The sequence below is a fragment of the Hyperolius riggenbachi genome, chromosome 4 (assembly GCF_040937935.1).
Source record: "Hyperolius riggenbachi isolate aHypRig1 chromosome 4, aHypRig1.pri, whole genome shotgun sequence".
Classification (NCBI taxonomy): Eukaryota; Metazoa; Chordata; class Amphibia; order Anura; family Hyperoliidae; genus Hyperolius; species Hyperolius riggenbachi.
This window is the reverse complement of record NC_090649.1, coordinates 53,759,022-53,781,336: the sequence shown is the minus strand read 5'-3', so window position 1 is coordinate 53,781,336 and position 22,315 is coordinate 53,759,022. Positions and strand designations below refer to the sequence as shown.

The window sequence follows — 22,315 nt, the reverse complement described above, 5'->3', positions numbered from 1 at the left end:
TGCACCTTTATTTCCAAATAAAATATTGTCGCCATACATTGTGATAGGGACATAATTTTAACGGTGTAATAACCGGGACATATGGGCAAATACAATACGTGAGTTTTCATTATGGAGGCATGTATTATTTTAAAACTATAATGGCTGAAAACTGAGAAATAATGATTTTTTTCCGTTTTTTTCTTATTCTTCCTGTTAAAATACATTTACAGTAAAGTGGCTCTTAGCAAAATGTACCCCCCAAAGAAAGCCTAATTGGTGGCGGAAAAAACAAGATATAGATCAGTTCATTGTGATAAGTAGTGATAAAGTTATAGGCTAATGAATGGGAGGTGAACATTTCTCAAGTGAAAACGACAGAACATGAATGGGTTAATTTTTCTTATTCCTCCAACATTGCAGCCCTCCACGGGTTTAATACTCAAACAAGAAAGGTTTGTTTCTTGTTGTTTATATAGGATTTATCATTTTCTAAAACTCTTAAATTTGTTATATTTAATTAAGTATATCAAGCCCAAGTACCCCTTAAAAGTATCCCCTGGGGTACATGTAGAAAACTAGGTGTTAGGAGAACCCCTTACCACTTGGCCAGGCCACCACATGGACTTTGCTCACTGTCTTGCTCTTACTTCTCAGACATTACAAACCTCTGGTACATACTGTATTATAATTTTTTTCTAACCTCTCTACATATCTCTGTAAAAGTTACCTAGGCACAGATGGGGATTGAACCCATGATCTTTGGTTTACGAGACCAACGCCTTACCACTTGGCCACTGCACCACATGGGCTTTACAGAGGCATTTGTCCAGTATAGCTGCTTGTACTTACTCTTACATCTCTGTCATTGCAAGCCACCATGGTTTTTTGTGTCAAACAGGCACAAGTGTAACAGCATTTATACGGCCCCGCAGAAAGTAGAGAAGATGCGCTGTCCCAATATGATATGTGACAATGACTTGTCGCTAATCTTCCACAGGGTTGCACTCAATGACAAGGGACAACATAGCACCAAAGGAAACCCCAATAGGATCCTGTATTTCATTTTTAATTCTCAGACATTACAACCTGGTACATATTGCTATTTTTTTTCTAACCTCTCATTATCGCTCTGTAAAAGTTACCAAGGCACAGATGGGGATTGAACCCATGATCTTTGGTTTACGAGACCAACACTTTACCATTTGGCCACTGTGCTACACTGGCTTTGTGTTGCCACATGTCCAGTATGGTTGCTTGTACTTACAGTACTTTTACAGCTTTGTCATCGTAACCCACCATAGGTTTTTGTGTCAAACAGGGAAGGAAATTTGACCACACTGTGCTCCGCCATAGGCTGTAATGTGATGCGCTCAGGCAGTAATTTGGGCACTGTCAAAAGAAAGAGCCCAAATGACTATAAAAACAGCATAATTCAGCTGCCACAATTATGCAAATTGTGTATGCAAATTTATTGTAAATTGTGTATGTAAATTTATGCAGCTTAAAAATGGACAAATCGAATTTTACCTCAGCAGGATTTGATTGGTTACGTTCAAGCTGCAGACATTTGCATACAAAATTTGCATAACACTGCATCAACTCTAAATTATTTTCATCTCATTGACCATCCCTACTGCTCAGGGGCTTAGCAATAGGGGAGCGCACCGGGGCCCTTTTGCCAGAGGGGCCCTCCCTCAACAACAGTAATCTCTAGTTATCTGGCATGCAGTCACTGCCATATATCCCCTTTTCTTATTTGTCTCTGCGTCAAGTACAACAGGGGAATGATAGCTGAGAGAGCTCTGTGCCCCCTCCTACTCTGCGCCCTGAGGCTGGAGCCTCTCTCGCCTCTACCTCGGCCCGGCCCTGGTAGCCAGTTATAGATGCGCCCCCCGTATAGGTAGCCAGGTATAGGGGCCCCAGTATAGAAAGCCAGGAATAAGTGCCCCCAGATTTCATTCAGACACATCGTATTCTCCTACATCTTCAAAACATACTAAGTCAACTGGTTTCCCCTCAAACAATACTGTAGTGAAAATATTAGTCTATAACTATGGTAGGGATTATACTATGATGTACTCTTTAAAGTGCTGCAGAAGATGTCAGTGCTATATAAATACATAATAATATGGTAGGGCATTAGACTATGACTATGGTAGAGATTAGATAGTGAGCTCATTAACCACTTAAAGGGGCACTACAGTGAAAAACTGTAAAATGTAAAATATGTGCAAACATATACAAATAAGAAATACGTTTTTTCCAGAGTAAAATGAGCCATACATTACTTTTCTCCTATGTTGCTGTCACTTACAGTAGGTAGTAGAAATCTGACAGAAGTGGCAGGTTTTGGACTAGTCCATCTCTTCATAGGGGATTCTCAGCAAGGCTTCTAGTCTTTATAAATATATTCCCTAAAAAGGATTTAAACAATGATGCTGGCCAGCTTCCCTGATCGCTGCACACTTTTTTGGCAGTTGGACAGAGCAACTGCCATTCACTAAGTGCTTTTGAAAATAAATATATCCCTGAGAATCCCCTATAAAGAGATGGGCTAGTCCAAAACCTGTCACTACTTCTACAGACTTCTACTACCTACTGTAAGTGACAGCAACATCGGAGAAAAGTAATTTATGGCTCATTTTACTCTGGAAAAAACGTACTTCTTATTTGTATATGTTTGCACATATTTTAAATTTCACAGTTTTTCGCTGTAGTGCCTCGAGCAGTCTCTGCCCCCTTAAGGACCCGAGACCGATGGTACCAGAAAAAGCGGAACACCGACGAATAACGATGGATCGCCGCACATTATCGTCGCAATCGCGGTCACTGCCGGAAGTCGGGAACCTGGGCCACCCACTCTGCCATCTCTATAACGGCAGAGCCCTGTGGGTGGGTCAGAAGCCGATTTCATTGGCTCCTGACCCTGCCTATCAATGTAAGCCTTACGTTGATAGACAGGGTCAGGAGCCAATGAAATCGGCTTCTGACCCACCCACAGGGCTCTGCCGTTATAGAGACGGCAGAGCAAGTAAGCTGCGACGGGGAAAACGCGCAGCATCGGTGGATTGAAATCTATGTTCTGGGTTCTGGCAGCCAGATAACCATCAAAACAGGGCGTAGTTTTCAATCACTAAGGTCCTAAAGTAGTTAAAGTCAGTGACACTGTAAAGTGCTGCAGAAGATGTCAGTGCTATATAAATACATAATAATATGGTAGGACATTAGACTATGACTATGTTAGGATTAGATTGTGAGCTCCTCTGGGGACAGTCAGTGGCATGACTATGTACTCTGTACAGTGCTGCAGAAGATGTCAGTGCTATATAAATACATAATAATAATATGGTAGGGTATTAGACTATGACAGGATTAGATTGTGAGCTCCTCTGAGGACAGTCAGTGACATGACTATGTACTCTGTACAGTGCTGCAGAAGATGTCAGTGCTATATAAATACATAATATGGTAGGACACTAGACTATGACTATGGTAGGATTAGATTGTGAGCTCCTCTGAGGACAGTCAGTGGCGTTACTATGTACAATGCTGCAGAAGAAGTCAGTGCTATATAAATACATAATATGGTAGGACACTAGACTATGACTATGGTAGGATTACATTGTGCACTCCTCTGAGGACAGTCAGTGGCGTTACTATGTACTCTGTACAGTGCTGCAGAAGAAGTCAGTGCTATATAAATACATAATATGGTAGGACACTAGACTATGACTATGGTAGGATTACATTGTGCACTCCTCTGAGGGCAGTCAGTGGCGTTACTATGTACTCTGTACAGTGCTGCAGAAGAAGTCAGTGCTATATAAATACATAATATGGTAGGACACTAGACTATGACTATGGAAGGATTACATTGTGCACTCCTCTAAAGGACAGTCAGTGGCGTTACTATGTACTCTGTACAGTGCTGCAGAAGAAGTCAGTGCTATATAAATACATAATATGGTAGGACACTAGACTATGACTATGGTAGGATTAGATTGTGAGCTCCTCTGAGGACAGTCAGTGGCGTTACTATGTACTCTGTACAATGCTGCAGAAGAAGTCAGTGCTATATAAATACATAATATGGTAGGACACTAGACTATGACTATGGTAGGATTACATTGTGCACTCCTCTGAGGACAGTCAGTGGCGTTACTATGTACTCTGTACAGTGCTGCAGAAGAAGTCAGTGCTATATAAATACATAATATGGTAGGACACTAGACTATGACTATGGTAGGATTACATTGTGCACTCCTCTGAGGACAGTCAGTGGCGTTACTATGTACTCTGTACAGTGCTGCAGAAGAAGTCAGTGCTATATAAATACATAATATGGTAGGACACTAGACTATGACTATGGTAGAATTACATTGTGCACTCCTCTGAGGACAGTCAGTGGCGTTACTATGTACTCTGTACAGTGCTGCAGAAGAAGTCAGTGCTATATAAATACATAATATGGTAGGACACTAGACTATGACTATGGTTCCCCCAAGTGTATAAATGTGCCCCCAGGTGTGCATTTATACATTACCTGTCCTGTGTCGTTTACCACACGATGCCCATCCATCTTCAGCTTCTTCATGTCCCATTTGTGGCTCACATGCCATCAGCATATAGTGTGTGGTGCATGTGTGATGTCAGGCATGCTAAATGCCAGCTGCATGTGAAACGCAAATGGAGGAGCGGGAAGTGGAAGATGGAGGAGCAGCGCACGGTGGGAAACACAGGACAGGTTATGTATTAATGCATACACGGGGGGCAAATGTATTCACTAGGGGGTGGCGGCGGATCATGCAGCAGATGCAGGGGACTCGGCTGATCAGGAATTGGCCTGCGGTGTATGGGCAGCTGACAGATCTCTCTCCATTCAGATTCCATCAGAGAGAGATTTGTATCTTGGTAGAATCTGCCCATCATCGCTGTATGGCTATCACCATAGATGTATGGCTAGCATTACTCTAGCATGGCGGCATTAGGACCCTGCAGTGTAATTCCTGTAAGGCTGCTTTCTCACCAAGACGTTGCGTTTAGGGGACGTTATAGGGCGCAAAACGTGCCCCTAACACAACGCCTGGTGGTGTTGGAGCAGGACGCTACCAAGAGCCGCGTTAAAAGCAGCTCTTGGTGCGCCTGCTCTGTCGGATGCGCTGCGGAGACCATGTGAGCGGAGTTCTCTGCATCACGTGGTCCCGCCAGCCAATCAGCGGCCGCTCCTGGAAGTAAACACTGCAAGTGCAGTGAATAAAAAAAGTAGCCGTGTGCCTGGCTATGTAGCGGCCTCTACCCGCCTCCTCTCCACACACAAATTAAAAAAAAACACCCCTACTGAGCATGTGCAAACTGTCTAACGTGGCTTAAGCCGCTAGAACGCACAGTATGCTGCACTTCAAACGAACGTGCAGCGTTACTGTGTAACGCAACGTGGGCACTGTGAACAGCCCATTGATTTTTCATTACTGTGAGTTGGGCTGCGTTACAGGCTGCACTAACGTGCGCCTGTAACGTCCCACTGTGAAAGCAGCCTTAGTCCAGGTCCTTATCAGTACTGGGAGTGGAGGGGGGTAGTGAGAAAGTACAGAAGGCTGAATGATGTCACTGACTAAAGTCAGTGAAGAAGAGTTAAGACTCCGTAACAAAAATTGCATCCTGTTTTTTATCATCCTACAAGTTCCAAAAGCTATTCTAAGGTGTTCCGGCTTACTGCAGCACGTTTTACTATCACCATCTCTGTAATAAATCAACTTATCTCTCTCTTGTCAGACTTGTCAGCCTGTGTCTGGAAGGCTGCCAAGTTCTTCAGTGTTGTGGTTCTGCTATGAACTCACCCTTCCAGGGCCCTCTCTGCACACTGCCTGTGTGTTATTTAGATTAGAGCAGCTTCTCTCTTCTCTCTTATCTTTTACAAGCTGGATAAATCCTCCTCTGAGCTGGCTGGGCTTTCACATACTGAGGAATTACATACAGGCAGAGCTGTCTGCACTCTGCAGGAAGAAACAGCCTGACACTTCAGTGGAAGATAGCTGCAGGGGGAAAGAAAAACACAAATGATCTCTTGAGATTAAAAAGGAAGGGTGTATACAGCCTGCTTGTGTATGAATGTATTTTCTATGTGTGGACATACTGTACATCAACCTACTTCCTGTTTTGGTGGCCATTTTGTTTGTTTATAAACAAACTTTTTAAAACTGTTTTTAACCACTTTTAATGCGGCGAGGAGCGGCGAAATTGTGACAGAGGGTAATAGGAGATGTCCCCTAACGCACTGGTATGTTTACTTTTGTGCAATTTTAACAATACAGATTCTCTTTAAAAAACAAACAAACTTGCAGACCAGCTGAGCTCCCTGAATAGTTAGGAACTGTCTACCAAGCTTTCCTACAAAACTATGTATGACTCCTTATCAGATGCAGTCTTTAGAACCACTGTGCAGAGAGCTTTTTCACTTTGCACCCTTAGTTGTGTCTCTCAGGACTGCCTGTGGAATGAAATGCCTTTGAAAGTGCCCCATCCTGACCTGATGACCTGGCGCTCAGAGGCCGAAGCCTCTCCTGCCTATGTGTCGGCCCAGCCCTGATGGGAGTAGGAAGATGTACATGGATGTTACACATGAAATGGGAGGAGGAAGATGTACAGGATGTTACACATCCATTGCATGTATGGAAAGAGAGCCACACAAATTGGCCTGTGGCCAGAATATGTATAATTCTGGCCTTGGTTATGCTACTATGTACAGTTAAACAGGGACGTTGCTAGGACCCTAAGAGATCCGGGACACTTTTATGCACTCCACCTGAAAATTGGGTGTGGCCATGCACCAGAATCTGGGTGTGGCCATCGGTGGAGCCAAATTTACATAAACGTAAGAGCCGTCTGAAAGGCTTGCCCAGCAAAATGTTGGAGGAAGCCCCCTCTCCATTAATACAAAAAACAAAACATATAAATAGGCAGTGTCACTTAAACATAACTAGGCAGAGTACCTGGCTTTCTGCTGGGCGGGTTTACCTGCCGCCAGGTTATCTGGCAGTTCCCCCATAGTATTCCCTGATCTTCTAGTGCAGTTGTCCTCAAACTAAGGTCCGCGGGCCGAATGTGGCCCCCTGAGGCTTTTTTACTGGCCCCCACACACAAAATTTATTACTTACAGATGTGGTCAGCTACATCTGTAAATATTGGTGGACCGCATATAGAATAGCAGTGCTGGCACCACCCATCCACATGGAAGCCAGAAAGCAGTCATTCGCTAATTTCCAATCAAATTCCACATTAGGTGACACTGCTGTCCAATTGGACTGCAGGTTGTCACCTGGGTATGCTTTACTGTCTGGCCCGCAAAGACATCATTTTATGTATACTCCGGCCCTCCAGCAGTCTGAGGTCTGACCCGGCCCTCAACCAAAAACGTTTGGGGACCCCTGTTCTAGTGGATCCCCTTCCATGTTTCCACTAGCCTTCCATTGAGGCATAACAATTCCCAGCATGCCACATAGAAGAATCACAACTCCCGGCATGCCCCCATTAAAGTAAACCTGAAGTCAAATGAAAAAAACGAGATTTACTCACCTGGGGCTTCCCTCAGCCCCCTGCAGCCGATCGGTGCCCTCGCAGCTCCGCTCAGATGCTCCTGCACCCGCCAGCGAACACTTCCGGTTTGGCCGTCACCGGCCGACAGGCATGGGAACACGAGTGATTCTTCGCGTTCCCAGCCTGTATATCGCCCCCTATGCTGCTATTGCGACCTCCTGGCCGCAATAGCAGCATAGGGGGCGATATACAGGCTGGGAACGCGAAGAATCACTCGTGTTCCCATGCCTGTCGGCCGGTGACGGCCAAACCGGAAGTGTTCGCTGGCGGGTGCAGGAGCATCTGAGCGGAGCTGCGAGGGCACCGATCGGCTGCAGGGGGCTGAGGGAAGCCCCAGGTGAGTAAATCTCGTTTTTTTCATTTGACTTCAGGTTCACTTTAAAGCGGAATAAAACCTAGCATTTCTTCTTTGCTCTAAAAAATTATTTACCACATATTATATACAACCAGCATTTTTTTTATTACTAGACCAGCATTCAAAGGGTTACACACAGGGCATCTGAAGTGTAGATTATGTTATCTTGTGTTTACTTAATTGTATCAAGTGAGGAATGTGACACATTCACTGACTGTGCAGAAGCTCCTAGACACAGACAGACTCAAAGCATTTCTGAATTCAATACATAATGAATAAAACCAGTTATTAATAACATGCAAAGTTAGCCCACAAAGCAAAATACTGTACTTTTGGGAACGTATAATTTCTAAATGAATAATAATACTTATGCACAAATGCAAGCAGGACAGCCATCGGGGGGGGGGGGGGGGGGGGGTTGCAACTGACACTGCAGTGAGGGGCCCAGGGGCCCTCCCAAAGCACTGGAAGGGCCACATGTGCTGGCTGCGGGCCTGTGGCTCACTGACCAGCACACCGCGTTCCAGCACTGAGAGAAGAGTGACATCAGCGCTTGAATGTGGGAAGCAGATGAGTGAGCCTGCTACAGCAGACTTTCTATGCTGGGGCACCACCTATATCTAGCTGCAGGCTACCTATACTGGGCCACCACCTATACCTGGCTACTTATACTGGAGCTGGAACCACCAATACCTAGCTACCTGTACTGGGGCACCACCTATATCTAGCTGCAGGCTACCTATACTGGGCCACCACCTATACCTGGCTACTTATACTGGAGCTGGAACCACCAATACCTAGCTACCTGTACTGGAGCACCACCTATACCTGGCTACCTATATTAGGGCACCTCCTATACTTGGCTACCTATACTGGGGCACCACCTGTACCTGGCTACCTATCCTGGGGCACCACCTATACTTGACTACTTATACTGGGGTGCCTATAGCTTGCTACCTATACTGGGGCACCTTTACCTGGCTATCCTATACTGGTGCACCACCCCTACCAGGCTACCTATACTGGGGGCAACTATACCAGGCTACCTATACCGAGGCACCACCTATAGTTGAATACCTATACTGGAGCACCTGTATCTTGCTGGCCTATATACTGGTGCACCAGCTATACCAGGCTACCTATACGGGGGCACCACCTATGCCTGGATACGTATACTGGGGGCACCTATACCTGGCTAGGGCAGGGGGACGAGTTGAGACAGCAGGGGACAAGAGGTAACACAGGGGGATAAAAGAGGCACAGGGGAAACAGAGGTGTGAGAAAACGTGGAAAAGCCGCCGCAAGTACTCAAAGTAGGGCGGCTGATTCCGCGTTCAACATGGCAGCTTGCGCACATGGGCCTGTATCCACTAGCCTGACGGAGCGCAGAGAAGCCGCCGCATGCCCAGTGAACAAGGCGGCGGATTCCGCATCCGACGCGGCGGTTTGCACGCATGAGCCTACCACTAGCAGTGTGGATGAACGCGGGGAAGCCGCCGCATGCTCTGACAGCGTGCATTACAACACATGTCTGGTGTGGCTGGGAGTGATAGTCCACACAGGTTCAGAAGGACGCGCGCGCTGAGAGGCAGAGCCTTTATGGCAGTCAGAAGGGTGACAATTCTATCAGGTTTCATTGGTCCAGCACTTAGGGGAGGCGCTGGAGAGCGCTTGTGTATATATACTGGGTGCTGGTCATTTCTCTGGTGTCTGGCGTTGCGATCACTACGTGGTAGCACTCAGACCTTGTCAGTATCTGTGATATTATCTGTGTTATTATCTAGACCAGTTCCTAGGTGTTGATGATCAAGGACCTCACACCTCAGTCTAGGGAAAGCTATATGTGCTAGCTCTCAGACCTTAGCTAGATCCGACAGTGTGCCAGAACAGGCTGGAGCTGGGAATCCACACTGAGTCAGATTCTTGATAGCTTAAAGTACTAATTGCATTGTTTATCTGTTATGACCTTCTGCTTTCCTGACTACTCTTCTGATCTCTGATTAGGTACTTCGCTATATCTGATACTCTGTTGCCGTTCTCTGCTTGTCTTAGGATTCCGCTTCTGTCTCCTGTCTTTGTCCCAGATCTGTCTGTCTGTTGCCGACCTGGCTTGTCCAACCTCGAGAGCTATCTCTTCAGCCAAGAGATAGCTCACAGACCTGTGGGTGACACTCCCCCTGGTGTCACTCACACTTGTCCTTCCTACTCCTAGCCTGACCCCTCCCTCGGGAGAGTCTTAGGCTTACGGAAGGAACGTGATTCTGTGCAGTACTCCTTACTGCTGTGCGCCTGCTCCACAGGTGCAGTCCTCAAAGTATTTCTGTTGCACCAAACACTCTTATTACCCAGGTGTCCAGAGGTTAGAGATATATCTGATTATCGGTGATACTGCAGATCATCAATAATCGGGTATATATCTGTATTCTCGGTGATACTGCAGATCACCGGTAATCAGACCCTCTCTGTGTTACACCGATCGTTACAAGAGGCAGACAAAAGAGGCACAGGGAGAAAAGGGATGAGATGGGAACATGACGTCACACAGAGGGACACAAAAGAAGCACAAACTGAGGTAAGACAGAGGAGGACAAAAGAGGCACAGGAAGAAAAGAGGGGGACAAAAGAGAACGGATAAAGGATAAGAATGGACCTACAAGTTCCTATCTCCAAGTTCCTACCTGTATTTTGCTAGTATTTGGCTCCACCCACAACATGCCATGGCCACGCCCACTTTTTGCTGCATCACGCTGTGCATGCCGTTACCTTCAGTGTCGGAGCCATGCACATTTTTCGCCGCAGCGCAATTCGCGCATGGAGGTGGGGTGGCTAGTGGGTGGGCACAGCAACCAGTGGGTGGACCTAGGGAGGGGGGGCCCAGGCCTGATGATGTGTGACGGGCCCCAAAATTTCTGATGGCGGCCCTGAATGCAAATATGATAACCGTATGGCATAAAAAAAGTAGGAAAACATGTTTTTATTGAATGTTATGTCAGGGTTTTATACCGCTTTAAGGCACCACAGCGCCATGCATGGCACCACAGCACCCAGCATGCCCACATAGAGGCACCACAGCACCCAGAATACCCCCTATTGATGCACCACAGCTGACTCTGCCTGGGGAACATCCGGGGCACCCCAGAATAGATCCGGGGCATGTGCCCAGGGACGTATCTGGGTAATATAGCGCCTATGGCAAACACTGAAATTGTGCCCCATATCCATACCGGAGGTCTCCCTTCAGTATGGATATCCAGAGGTGTGTCCATCACAGTATAGGTAGCCAGAGGTGCCCCCCTCCCAGCATAGATATTTAGATAAACCCCCCCTCCATATAAGTAGCTTCCCCAGTATAGGTTGCTAGAGTTAGCCCGCCAAGTATAAGTAACAAGCGGCATCCCTCAGTATGGTAGTGGAGCATGAGAGAGGAGGGGGCAGAGGGAGGAGACGGCCATGGCGCCCATGGTGCTGTGGCGCCCATGGCATGAGCCATGCCTGCACCCTTCTAGATACGCCTCTGCATGTGCCACTGATTTTTGGGGCTAGCAAAGCCCCTGGTACAGTATATAAAAACCAACAGCACCTGAATGTGGGTTCTGTTAGCACACTGACTAAATCACTTGCTGCAATGACTTGCGCCAACCACACGCCTGTTCTGCAGCCAGTATCCACTGTTTGAGTTGATGATTTCCTGCCTTTTTTTAAATGTTTACACCCCCTCCACTTCACAGAAACCCAATCATTAGCGCTGTGCAGGTGCCATATAATACAAAAATGTAAGAAGTGTCTTTACTCTGTATTAGATCCACTTTGCTGGGCAGAGGGCTTTCAATTAGAAGAGCCGGAGGTGTATTTATCATGACATGAAACGCAGAGCAGGCTGGGGTGCTGAGACAGGTGTTCCATACAAAACTCATCACTTCTAATGAACACAAGAGAAACTTTTGCAATTGTTCTGCGGTAAAAACACATCTTCTGTCTGTTTTTCAGCTATTTTTTTTTACCCTTTCTTTTTTGGCAGACGATGACACTCAAAGCACAAAACACGGCTTCTCAACACCCACCTCAAGCCCACACAACTGCAGGGAAATAATAAGAAGAAACACTTTGAATAGCTTCCTAGTAGACGATGAAAGTGACAAGCGCCAGGCAAGGCGCTGAGGAGGGGGAGGCGGCTCCTGCGAGAGCCAACGCTATTCCGCAGGGAGACAAAATGGCACCTGGAGCGTCAATTACTGTTTTAATCCTAAACCACTAAAGGAAGCTTTCTGGTATGTTCTAAGGATTCAATTTACGCCGTTAAATGAACATTTATGTGAAAGTAACTGTTGGCATTTTGCTTCATATTACAGCAAAGTCCCTGTTATCTGAAACTCCAGCAACCGGAAGTCTCAACTAACCGGCATGCCTGAGGGATAACAGGGACGGTGTTTTAAGGAGTTTGAAGGTGGGTTTTCTGGGTCTTCTAGCTCCTAAGCAGCTTTCTAGCTTTCATTTACAGTGTGTCATGTGCAGGGCTGGATTTGTATTCTTTACCGCCCAAAGCCACTGTCACCAGCCGCCCCCCTTCAGTATAGGTAGCGAGATGACTCCTCCCCCTTTCCCTCCAGTATAGGTAGCCTGATAACCCCTCCCCCTCAAGTATAGGTAGCCTGATGGCCCCTCCCCTTACCCGCTAGTATAGGTAGCCTGATAACCCCACCCCCTCAACTATAGGTAGCCTGATGGCCCCTCCCCTTACCCGCTAGTATAGGTAGCCTGATAACCCCTCCCCCTCAACTATAGGTAGCCTGATGACCCCTCCCCCTCAACTATAGATAGCCTGATGGCCCTTCCCCTTACCCTCTAGTATAGGTAGCCTGATAACCCCTCCCCCTCAAGTATGAGGACTCCCTTAATCCCTCTTTCCCACTCCCACCTTTCAGTATAGGTAGCCAGCTCACCTCCACACCGCAGTAGAACTCAGTGTCACCTCTCCGCTCGTCTCCAGCACAGAAGCTCCCTCTTCCTCTCTGTCTCTCATGATCTCCCTGCACTGCAGCATTTGCAAGCTTGCAAATGCTGTACCAGTTTAGCCTTCTGCTTTGGTGCCCTTACAAATGTGATGCCCTAGGCCATGGCCTAGCAGGCCTTGGCCCAAATCCGGCCCTGGTCACGTGACCCAATGTTGGTCAGGTGACACAACGGGAGGCATGCACAGAGGACGCCAGAAGCTGCTAGGAGTTACAGGATGGTTAGAGGACGATGCTGGAGGCTCAGTACGTATTTAATGCTGCACAGGAAGAGAGGTTTGTGCTTTTTAGGTCGCTTTCTCAAGCAACTGGCAGGCACATGTATCCGGCATCAGGCTATTCCCGCTGGATACTGGGGACTTTGCTGTATAACAAACTCCTGCAATATTTTTGAGGATGTTGTCACGGTGACCATGTCACCTCATTGCTTTAGATGGGAAACTCTTCTGGTGCGGAGGCTGAAAGAAGCCTCTCTGCAGTGTGTGCCAGCTCATACTTAAAGGACACCTGAAATGAGAGGGATATGGAGGCTGCCATATTTATTTCATTTTTAAACGATGCACATTTCCTGACCGTCCTACTGATCATCTGCCTCTAATACACCCAGGTCAAGCATGCAGATCAGATGTCTGACTGGATTAGCCGCATACTTGTTTCAGGTGCATGATTCAGACACTAATGGAGCATGAAAGATCATCAGAACTGCCAGGTAACTGGTATTGTTTAAAAGGAAACAAATATGGCAGCCTCCATATCCTGCTCACTTCAGGTTCCCTTTAAAGCCATCTTTCTACACAGCCCTATGCTAAAGTCAGTCATGTAACCCAGAGATACCTGGCAAGCATGGACCTGGCAGGAGGGTGGGTGTTCTTCAGCTTCTGAAAAGCTGTACTAGGCTGCCAATAGATTAACTCTTTGTGGCCAGCACTGTAACTCAGTAGATTCATATTATCTTACAATTGAACTATTGTTGTAGAGCTCACTTCATCAAGCAATAACAACAACAGAGGTGCCTGGCTCTTCTACTGACCACATATGCTATTGCTCCGTTGTTATTGCCTGATGAAGCGGGATCAAACCTGCGAAACGCGTTGCATATTTGGAGTTCATAAATAAAATATATTGACTGTCTTTACTACAGTCATTGTGTGTCTACTTGGAGGAGGTAAGTCCACCACTACCTCCTCTATTTACCAATAATTTGTTTTTTAAGCTCATTTAGCTTCCTTTTATCCTTTTGGCGCCTCTGTTCTCCTGCATAATATTGAGTCCACCCTGGGTGGAGGGTTGCACCCCCTTTTTTCTCATCTACAGAGAGCGACTTCTTATTCCTGAGTGGGGTCAGGAAAATCTCCCCACCTGCCTTTACAGTGGTTGCCTAATGGTAACCCTAGTTTGTGAGTATTAATATTTACTCTATCTAGTAACCATTTACCAGTACATATTAGGGCTGGTTCAGACGGACGTTTGGAGGCGTTGCGTTTGCTGGCGTCGCGTTCAGCAGCGTTCGTGTGCGTTTGGATGCGGTCGCGTTTTTTCTTCCCGTAGGGGAACATAACCCGTCGCGGTTAACCTCCCCTGGAAGCTACATGTAGCTTCCAGGGGCTCCTTGAACGCCAGGGAAAATCGGGACCCAAACGCCGCGTTTGTGTAAACGCGCTTGAAAGCTTGGTACAAACGCTCCCATTCACTTGAATGGGAGCGTTTAACACCAAGCCCTGAACGCTGGCAGTAAACGCTCTGCAAGCGTCCGTCTGAACCAGCCCTTACACTATTGGGGCTCTTGGTGTTCCTTGTTTTTTTTTCTTGTTTTTATATTGTTGCAGAGCTGTCAGGCAATCTGTGATGAGAGAGAGATAAAGACTGGCTGCTGCCTCCTCTCTATCTCATGTACAGTCAGGGGCGTAGCAATAGGGGTTGCAGAGGTTGCGACCGCATCGGGGCCCTTGGGCCAGAGGGACCCCAAAGGGCCCTCCCTCAACTACAGTATTAGCTCTCTATTGGTCCTGTGCTCATAATAATCACTTCTATACCTCAATACTTTGTATAGTGTTAATCATTAACAGACTGTTCCCCATCCCCTTCTGGACCGTAGTTGCCATTGGCAGGTTTTGGTGCGCCATATCAAATGTTTAGAGTGCTTGGGGGCCCCCATTGTAAAACTTGCATCGGGGCCCACAGCTCCTTAGCTATGCTAGTAAGGGAGCAGGGTCAGAACTATAAATAATGCCTTCCCCTCAGCAAAACATTGATGGGCTTCCCCAATGTTCACACTCTTCCCAGTGCCAACCCCTTGTGACCCTCATAGCCTGAAGGCCCATCTCACAAGGGTCATGGAACAAGTGTGGAAATCATAAACTTCACACCCATAACAAATGTAGCCACAAAAACACCTGATCTGAAGGATGTCCCCCTTTATCAGAGGGCGTGAACTTGTAGTTGGAGCCCCCTTACAGCTCTGGCCCCCACTGTGGTTGCAGCAGCTGCTCCGTTGTAGTTACTCCCCTCCGTGGGTTGTAGGGCTGAATGTTTTTGCCCTTCAAACCAGTTTTCCTGTGCCTTCTCTTTCCCCTCCATCCCCTTTTCTGTGAAGTCCCCATTCTGTGTGCAGCCCCCTGTGTACTGCACCACCCCCCCCCCCCCCCCCCCAATTTCAGGTAACAGATTTTACAAGTCTTGGTCACACCCAGCTTTCCAAGGCCTATAAGTTGGTGCAAGTCCTATGCTGGTATACCACTCTCACCAACTGTGTCATCTGAGATAGAATGATGGAGGTGGCACAACACAGGGTGGCACTAGGCCACCGTAATCCCACCTATTTTCACATCCATGTGAGACTTCCAAGTCTGTTAACCAGGGCTGGATTTACCATAAGGCACTGTAGGCTTGTGCCTACAAGCACCTTATGTAGTAGAGGCGGCTCCCTCAACCAAATGTCCCCCTACCTATTGGGGGGGTTACTTAATACTGGGGGGAGGCACATCTGGCTCCCTATACTTGGGGAAAGCACATCTATTACCTAGATTAATGGGGTTACTAAATACTGGGGAAAATCTGGCTACCTAGTCAGGGAAGGGGAGCCCTCCTAAAATGGGAGTGTGGCCTGAGTTGAAGGGCGGAGTTTAGGGCGCCAGGACACTTGTGCCTACAGGCTCCTGAGCTGTAAATCCGGTGCCGCTATTAACCCTTTCTTCCAAGTACAGAAACCCTTCCCTTCCATAGGCAGTCCTCCTATGCTTTTTCAATTGTATCCTGGGCTTCAATGAGTAGCTCTTCCATATCTATCCTCCCCCTTGTATAGATCCCCCCCCCCCCAGGCTGTGGCCTGCATGGCCTACAGTGATCCGGCCGGGCCTAGTGGGTGATGATGGGAAAAGGGGATCAGTTCAGACAGCTGTGTCTCCATTAAAATTGCTCCTTTATCTTAACAAGAAATAGACCCAGACAGATATTTCTAATATATTCATTGTAAAAAATACCAATATGCTATGCACAAAAAATGTATGTGTTGCTGTTAAAGAGGAACAGTAACGGCATATAGTAGAATGCAGTAAATTATCCAGGATACCCACTTCTGTGATCATTCTCCTGGTTTAGGCAACAGAAACATTTCCTATATCTATATATTGCTGTATATACCTATGTAGCCCCCCCCCCTCTCACTGGGGCTTAGCCTAGGCTTTTTTATTATGTGGAATTCCACCCTCCCCGAGCATTCTGGGAGACCAGAGTTCTTTCCTTCTGGCTTTAAAACTCTCAGTAGTCAAATATTCTGCAGAGATCACCTGCCAGTACTAAAGATGTTGCATCCTGTGATATCAGGGAAAGTAAATCAGGGTGAGGGTAGATTTTTCAATGGGAAACGATGACTACATTTATATATGAATATTGAAAAAAAAATGATGTTTTTTTAACCACAGTTCCTCTTTAACGTTTTCCGGACAGACGTAGTTGAAATCCTGCTGGTGGATGTGCGGCTCTGACAGGCCGTAGATTCAACAATTCATCGCTCCCCTATACAGTTGCTGGTGACTTGTGCCACGCTCCCTCCCCTATACAGTTCCCTGGTGTCTAGTACCCCCTCCCTCCCCTATACAGTTCCCTGGTGTCTAGTGACCTCCCTCCTGATGTTTAGTGGTCCTACCTAGACAGTTCCTTGCCACCTAGTGGCCTCCACCCTCTCCTATACAGTTCCCTTGTTTCTAGTGGTCTTCTCTCCCCTATACAGTACAGAGAAAGCATGGAAAGAGTAAGTTATCAGCTGGTAAGAGCTGGGGGAAAATACTGAACACTTTTGCCCGATTTACCGACTGCTGTAGCCATTGTGAATTGCAATTTCTTGAGGCAATTACCGCACAAGTCTGTAATTTACCTCACTAGTCTGTAATTCTAATTTTACGTGCAGTAACAGGTTTAGAGCCTATTTCCACTACACGCAGACTGGATGCAGAAAAACTGACTCCAATGAATGCCTATGGGCCTGTTTCCACTGAACGCGACTTTTCTGATGCAGATTTTCCCATAGGCATTCATTGGAGTCAGTTTTTCTGCATTCATTCTGCATCCAATCTGCATGTAGTGGAAACAGGCCCTTAGGCCTTGTTCACATCGCGTTTCGATTGCGTGTCCATCCGCATTGGCCAGATTCGGAGGAGTTTTTTTTTTTTCTCCGCCCGGCGCTCGGGTGGCAGATTCAATTTTGTGCAATGCGCATTTCTACGTGCTTTTCCCAAGCGTTTTTTTTTAATTCACTCTCTGATGCAAGTCAGGAAGTGATCTTTTTGACCTGGAAAATAATAAATACAATGTATTTATTCTTAAAAACGAGAATGCAATTGATGCACAAAGCGATTTTGTGAGCTTTTTGCATTTCTCCTATACCTTCCACTGAGGCGAAATCGCCTCAAAAATGGTCCACGCACTGCTTTGCTGCCCGCACAGCGCACGACCCGCACTGATATGAACCTTCTCATAGACATTCATTGCACAAGCGTTCAGGGGGCGTTTTTAAAAAGCGCAAGAATGAGAAAAATTGAGAAAATGCCTGCAGTGTAAACGAGCCCTTAGTGAATTGGAATTTGGGAAGGTGATTGGTAAAATCATCTGTTTTTAGCATTTCTGAATGCGGTAATGCTTAGTGAATGCTGCCTAAAGTACAAAAATCTAAATTTGTCTTGTTAATTTCACTGTAACCACTAGATGGCAGATTTGCCTTGTTCTTGGAAGAGAGCACTTTCTTCATTGCAAAAAACAGACTAAATGAGTGAAGGCCCATTCACACTTGCTGTTCGCAAAACGCTAGCGCTTTTGCTAGCATTTTACTATGGCGATTTTGTGCAACTAACGCGGAAAAAATCGGCATTCACACTTGCCGATTTTTTTCGTGATCGCGTTTAGCGTTTCTATAGCACTGAAACGTAATCGCCGGGAAATCGCCTGATAATGGTGCGGGCTACGCATTCACGTTTTGCGATTTTGGGCGATTTGCGACGATTAGTGCAAATCACCCAAGTAAGAACGGGCCTATAGACTTTTATTGCACTAGGGCTTTCAAAAGCGCTAGCGTTTGAACGTTTTGCCGAAATCGCCGGCAAAACGCTCAAGTGTGAATGGGCCCTAAGGGCCCGTCGTTTCCACTAGTGCGTAAACCGGGCGGAATTCACGGAGTTTCCCCGCAGGCAAACCGCGCGGGGAAACGCTGCCATAGGAAACAAAGGCGCCGTCGTACAAATCGCTTACCTTAGCGATTTGGCCGACATTGCCATCAGTTTCCATATGGGATTTGTCAGCGTTCCCGCAGACCAGGAAGTGCCGCCGAGCATCTCGCAGCCGCACGCGGCACTAGTGGAAACGGGCCCTTACTCTCACACTGAATCGTACTGTAGAGATCTGCAAGGATATCAGAGGTGCATAGACTGCACTGTCTGATGTTTTCACTCATGCGCGGAATCGCAATGCATGGTTTCATGCATTTTTTTGTGCAATACAGCGCAATTCCATTCACCATAATGAATGTTATCACGATTGCATTGCAGAGAATCGCTTAGCAACGCAAGTGTTGTGCGTTGTGATGGCAACCTGTGTTGCACACAGCATTAAAGTGGGGACAAGGCCTTAGTACACAATCAATACACCTGCCTAGGGTGTTAAGTTACTTACACACTTCTGATCTTGACTGACCAATTTTCCCACTTCCATGTACAATGAGAGTTTATCTACACAATCTGTGTCTTGCACAAAGACTTGTTATTGGTTAGGCGCTTGCCACGGCAGGATTCGAACCTGGCTCATCTGTATCAGTGGTGGTGCCCGTAACCAGAATACTTTCCAGTTTAAAGGGGAACTATGGCGGAAAAAAAAAAATTAAATTTAAAATATGTGCAAACATATACAAATAAGAAGTATGTTTTTTTCCAGAGTAAATTACTTTTCTCCTATGTTGCTGTCACTTACAGTAGGTAGTAGAAATCTGACATAAGCGGCAGGTGACTAGTCCATCTCTTCATAGGGGATTCTCAGGGATTTATTTATTTTCAAAAACACTTAGTGAATGGCAGTTGCTCTGCCCAACTGCCAAAAAACTGTGTAGCGAGCAGGGAAGCTGGCCAGCATCATTGTTTAAGGCTGTTTTCACAGTGGGACGTTACATGCGCACGTCAGAGCAGCCTGTAATGCACCCCACCGCACAGCAATGAAAAATCAATGGGCTGTTCACAGTGCCCACGTTGCGTTACATTGTAACGCTGCGCCATAACACAACGTACTGCATGCAGTACTTTATACGCGGCAGAGCAGCGTTAGACTGCTTGCACATGCTCAGTAATGTTGGGGAGGAGGGGAGAGCGGCCGGGCACATGGCTAATTAATATTCACTGCACTCAGTGACCTGCAGTGTTTACTTCCTGGAGCGGCCGCTCTGTGCGGCGATTGGCTGGCGGGACCACGTGATGCCGCATGTGTCCAAGAGTGCGCATCACGGACACCAGAGTGAGCTGCACAACGCGGCTCACTCTGACGTCCACACCAGAGAGCACCAGGCGTTGCGTTAGGGGCACGTTATGCGACCTTAACGTCCCCTAAAACGCAACCATCCTGGTTTGAAACCAGCCTAAATCTTTTTTTAGGGAATATCTTCATAAAGAATAAAATCCTTGCTGAGAATCCCCTATGAAGAGATGGACTAGTCCAAAACCTGTCGCTTCTGTCAGATTTCTACTACCTACTGTAAGTGACAGCAACATAGGAGAAATGTAATTTATGGCTTATTTTACTCTGGAAAAATACTACTTCTTCTTTGTTTATGTTTGCACATATTTTAAATTGTTACAATTTTTCGCCATAGTGCCCCTTTAAGAGACTTGTCCTTGAAATTAGATTTGCTGAAGGCCTGGGACCCACTAGAGCGTGTTCAGCAGCGTCTTGGGACGCCAGTGATCAACAGTGATTCCAAAAAGCGCTATGAAAATGGATGGAGGTGAGTCCACTGGAGCGAATGTGTGAAGCTGGCAATTTGGGTGCCGTCATACGAGGCTATTGAAATAGCAGTAATGAGGAGAAATTTGGGTGCCCGGGGAGCCCAGTGCAATTTAGCCCTCAATGCCGCTATTTCAATGGGCGCTTTTGCCGGTACCTGAAAAATTAAGTTTTTGGGGTTTTTTTGACGGCGCTCTGAGGACCTGAACTCTTGCACAGGACAGAAGGAAAACAAAGAAAATGCACCCTGTATGTATTTAGAGAGTTTAGCCTGTCTAATTCCCCCTCATCTGTGTCTAATCACAATTTGTAATTTCATCTCTCCCCGTATCAGCTGACTGCCATGGCGGAGATGGCAGATAAGCTCATTTGAATGCACAGGATGTTAACAATGTGTTTGCTTCCAAAAGCAGGAAGTAGACACACTGCAGATTTATTGCATGATTTGTATCAACTGTAACAAAGAAATGTTTTTCTTTAAAGATTATTATGCTGTTGCATATCTTTTAGAGCAATGAAGAAGTTCTGAGTTCAGGTCCGCTTTAAAAATGAAATTAGGTCAGTATTTTGTTTTTAAAGCCTGCAACTCTGCTTTCCTCTGTTTCTCAGTCAACTGCCACCAGGGGGAGCTGTTCACCGCATTGTACATCTCTGTAGGTCTCTGATCTTGGAGCTGGAAGATTCAACCTGCTTATGTACATTTTATTTTAGCTCACAAAAGAGCAAAGAGCTTTTAGTTCTGATGGCCTATCTAATATTAGATTCACTATGCCCAATACTGGTTTATACAGCATAAAAAGAAAGCTATTGGTAGTTGAGATCCTATTGCAGGTGAAGTTTGAAATCTCAAGGATGAGGTTAGAGGAATAGCTTGGCTACCTTACCATTTGACTACAACACTAGAGGCAGTCTGTAGTGCTGGATTCTGAATCTGTTGAAATGAAAACATTTTGTACTGCATTCTAAATGGATTAAAAATTTTGTGGATTCTGATTTTTATATACAAACAATGAATCCACTTGTCACACAAGAGCTGGGTAGTGCAGGGTTTGGCTACTGGAATAGGGTGAGCTGCAAGCAAGTCTGTGATTCATCAACATCAAGGTTTGTTTGTGCTGTGCAACTATTTATATAGTATTTATACTATTTATAAAACATAAACAATAACCTTACCACTGAATGGGCTACTAGGCAAACATGATGCTAAGAAATCCTCTCCACAAAGAGCAAACCTAGTGCTTGTCCTAAAACAAAAGCCACTAAAAAATAACAGTCTTTCAGTCTGAAAGCTTTTCAAAATCTATGTGCAGTTTGTGGCAAGAATAGATCCCTCTCTGATCAGATTTTGATGAGAGATGGATCTATGTTTTGGAGGTATCGTGCGGCCATTTACCATTGTATGAGCAGCTTGAAAGTAAGCATGGGCCTTATGACCATATGGCATAGTGGCCAACTGGTAAGGTGTTGGTTTAGAGAACCAAAGATTGTGGGCTTAAAGTGGACCCAAACCAAACATTTTTTTAATTCAAAATATTTAGTTGCACCACTCTGACACATACAAAGATAAATAAACACTCCTTCAAGCCTATGAGCATTTCAGTGCATGCTTTTCAACCTTCTCTTTTCATAACTAGGGTTATACAGGTGGCAGCCATTAGCAATTCCTCCTTTGCTGGACACCATCCCCTCCACCAGTCTGCCGGATTCTGTCCCGGCAATTTGAAAGGAAGGGAGGGGTTTCTCCAATAAATGTAAAATATTTTATATTTGTCATCATGCCGCTGAAAAAAGGCTGCTATTTATTATTATAATTTAGAAAATAGATTTCATTTCTGAAATCTTGTGTTTTTAATTTGGGTCCACTTTAATTGTGTCTGTATAAAGTCGGAAACCCCAGAGGGTG

General features: G+C 46.0%; 2 non-coding genes across 2 annotated transcripts; both read right to left on the bottom strand.

Moving 5' to 3' along the window:
- Positions 1-711: 711 nt before the first annotated feature.
- TRNAT-CGU (transfer RNA threonine (anticodon CGU)) lies at positions 712-783 on the bottom strand. The gene has a single exon. It is a non-coding gene; the product is annotated as a tRNA-Thr (tRNA).
- A 343-nt stretch (positions 784-1,126) lies between these two features.
- On the bottom strand, positions 1,127-1,198 carry TRNAT-CGU (transfer RNA threonine (anticodon CGU)). The gene has a single exon. It is a non-coding gene; the product is annotated as a tRNA-Thr (tRNA).
- Between the last annotated feature and the right edge of the window lie 21,117 nt (positions 1,199-22,315).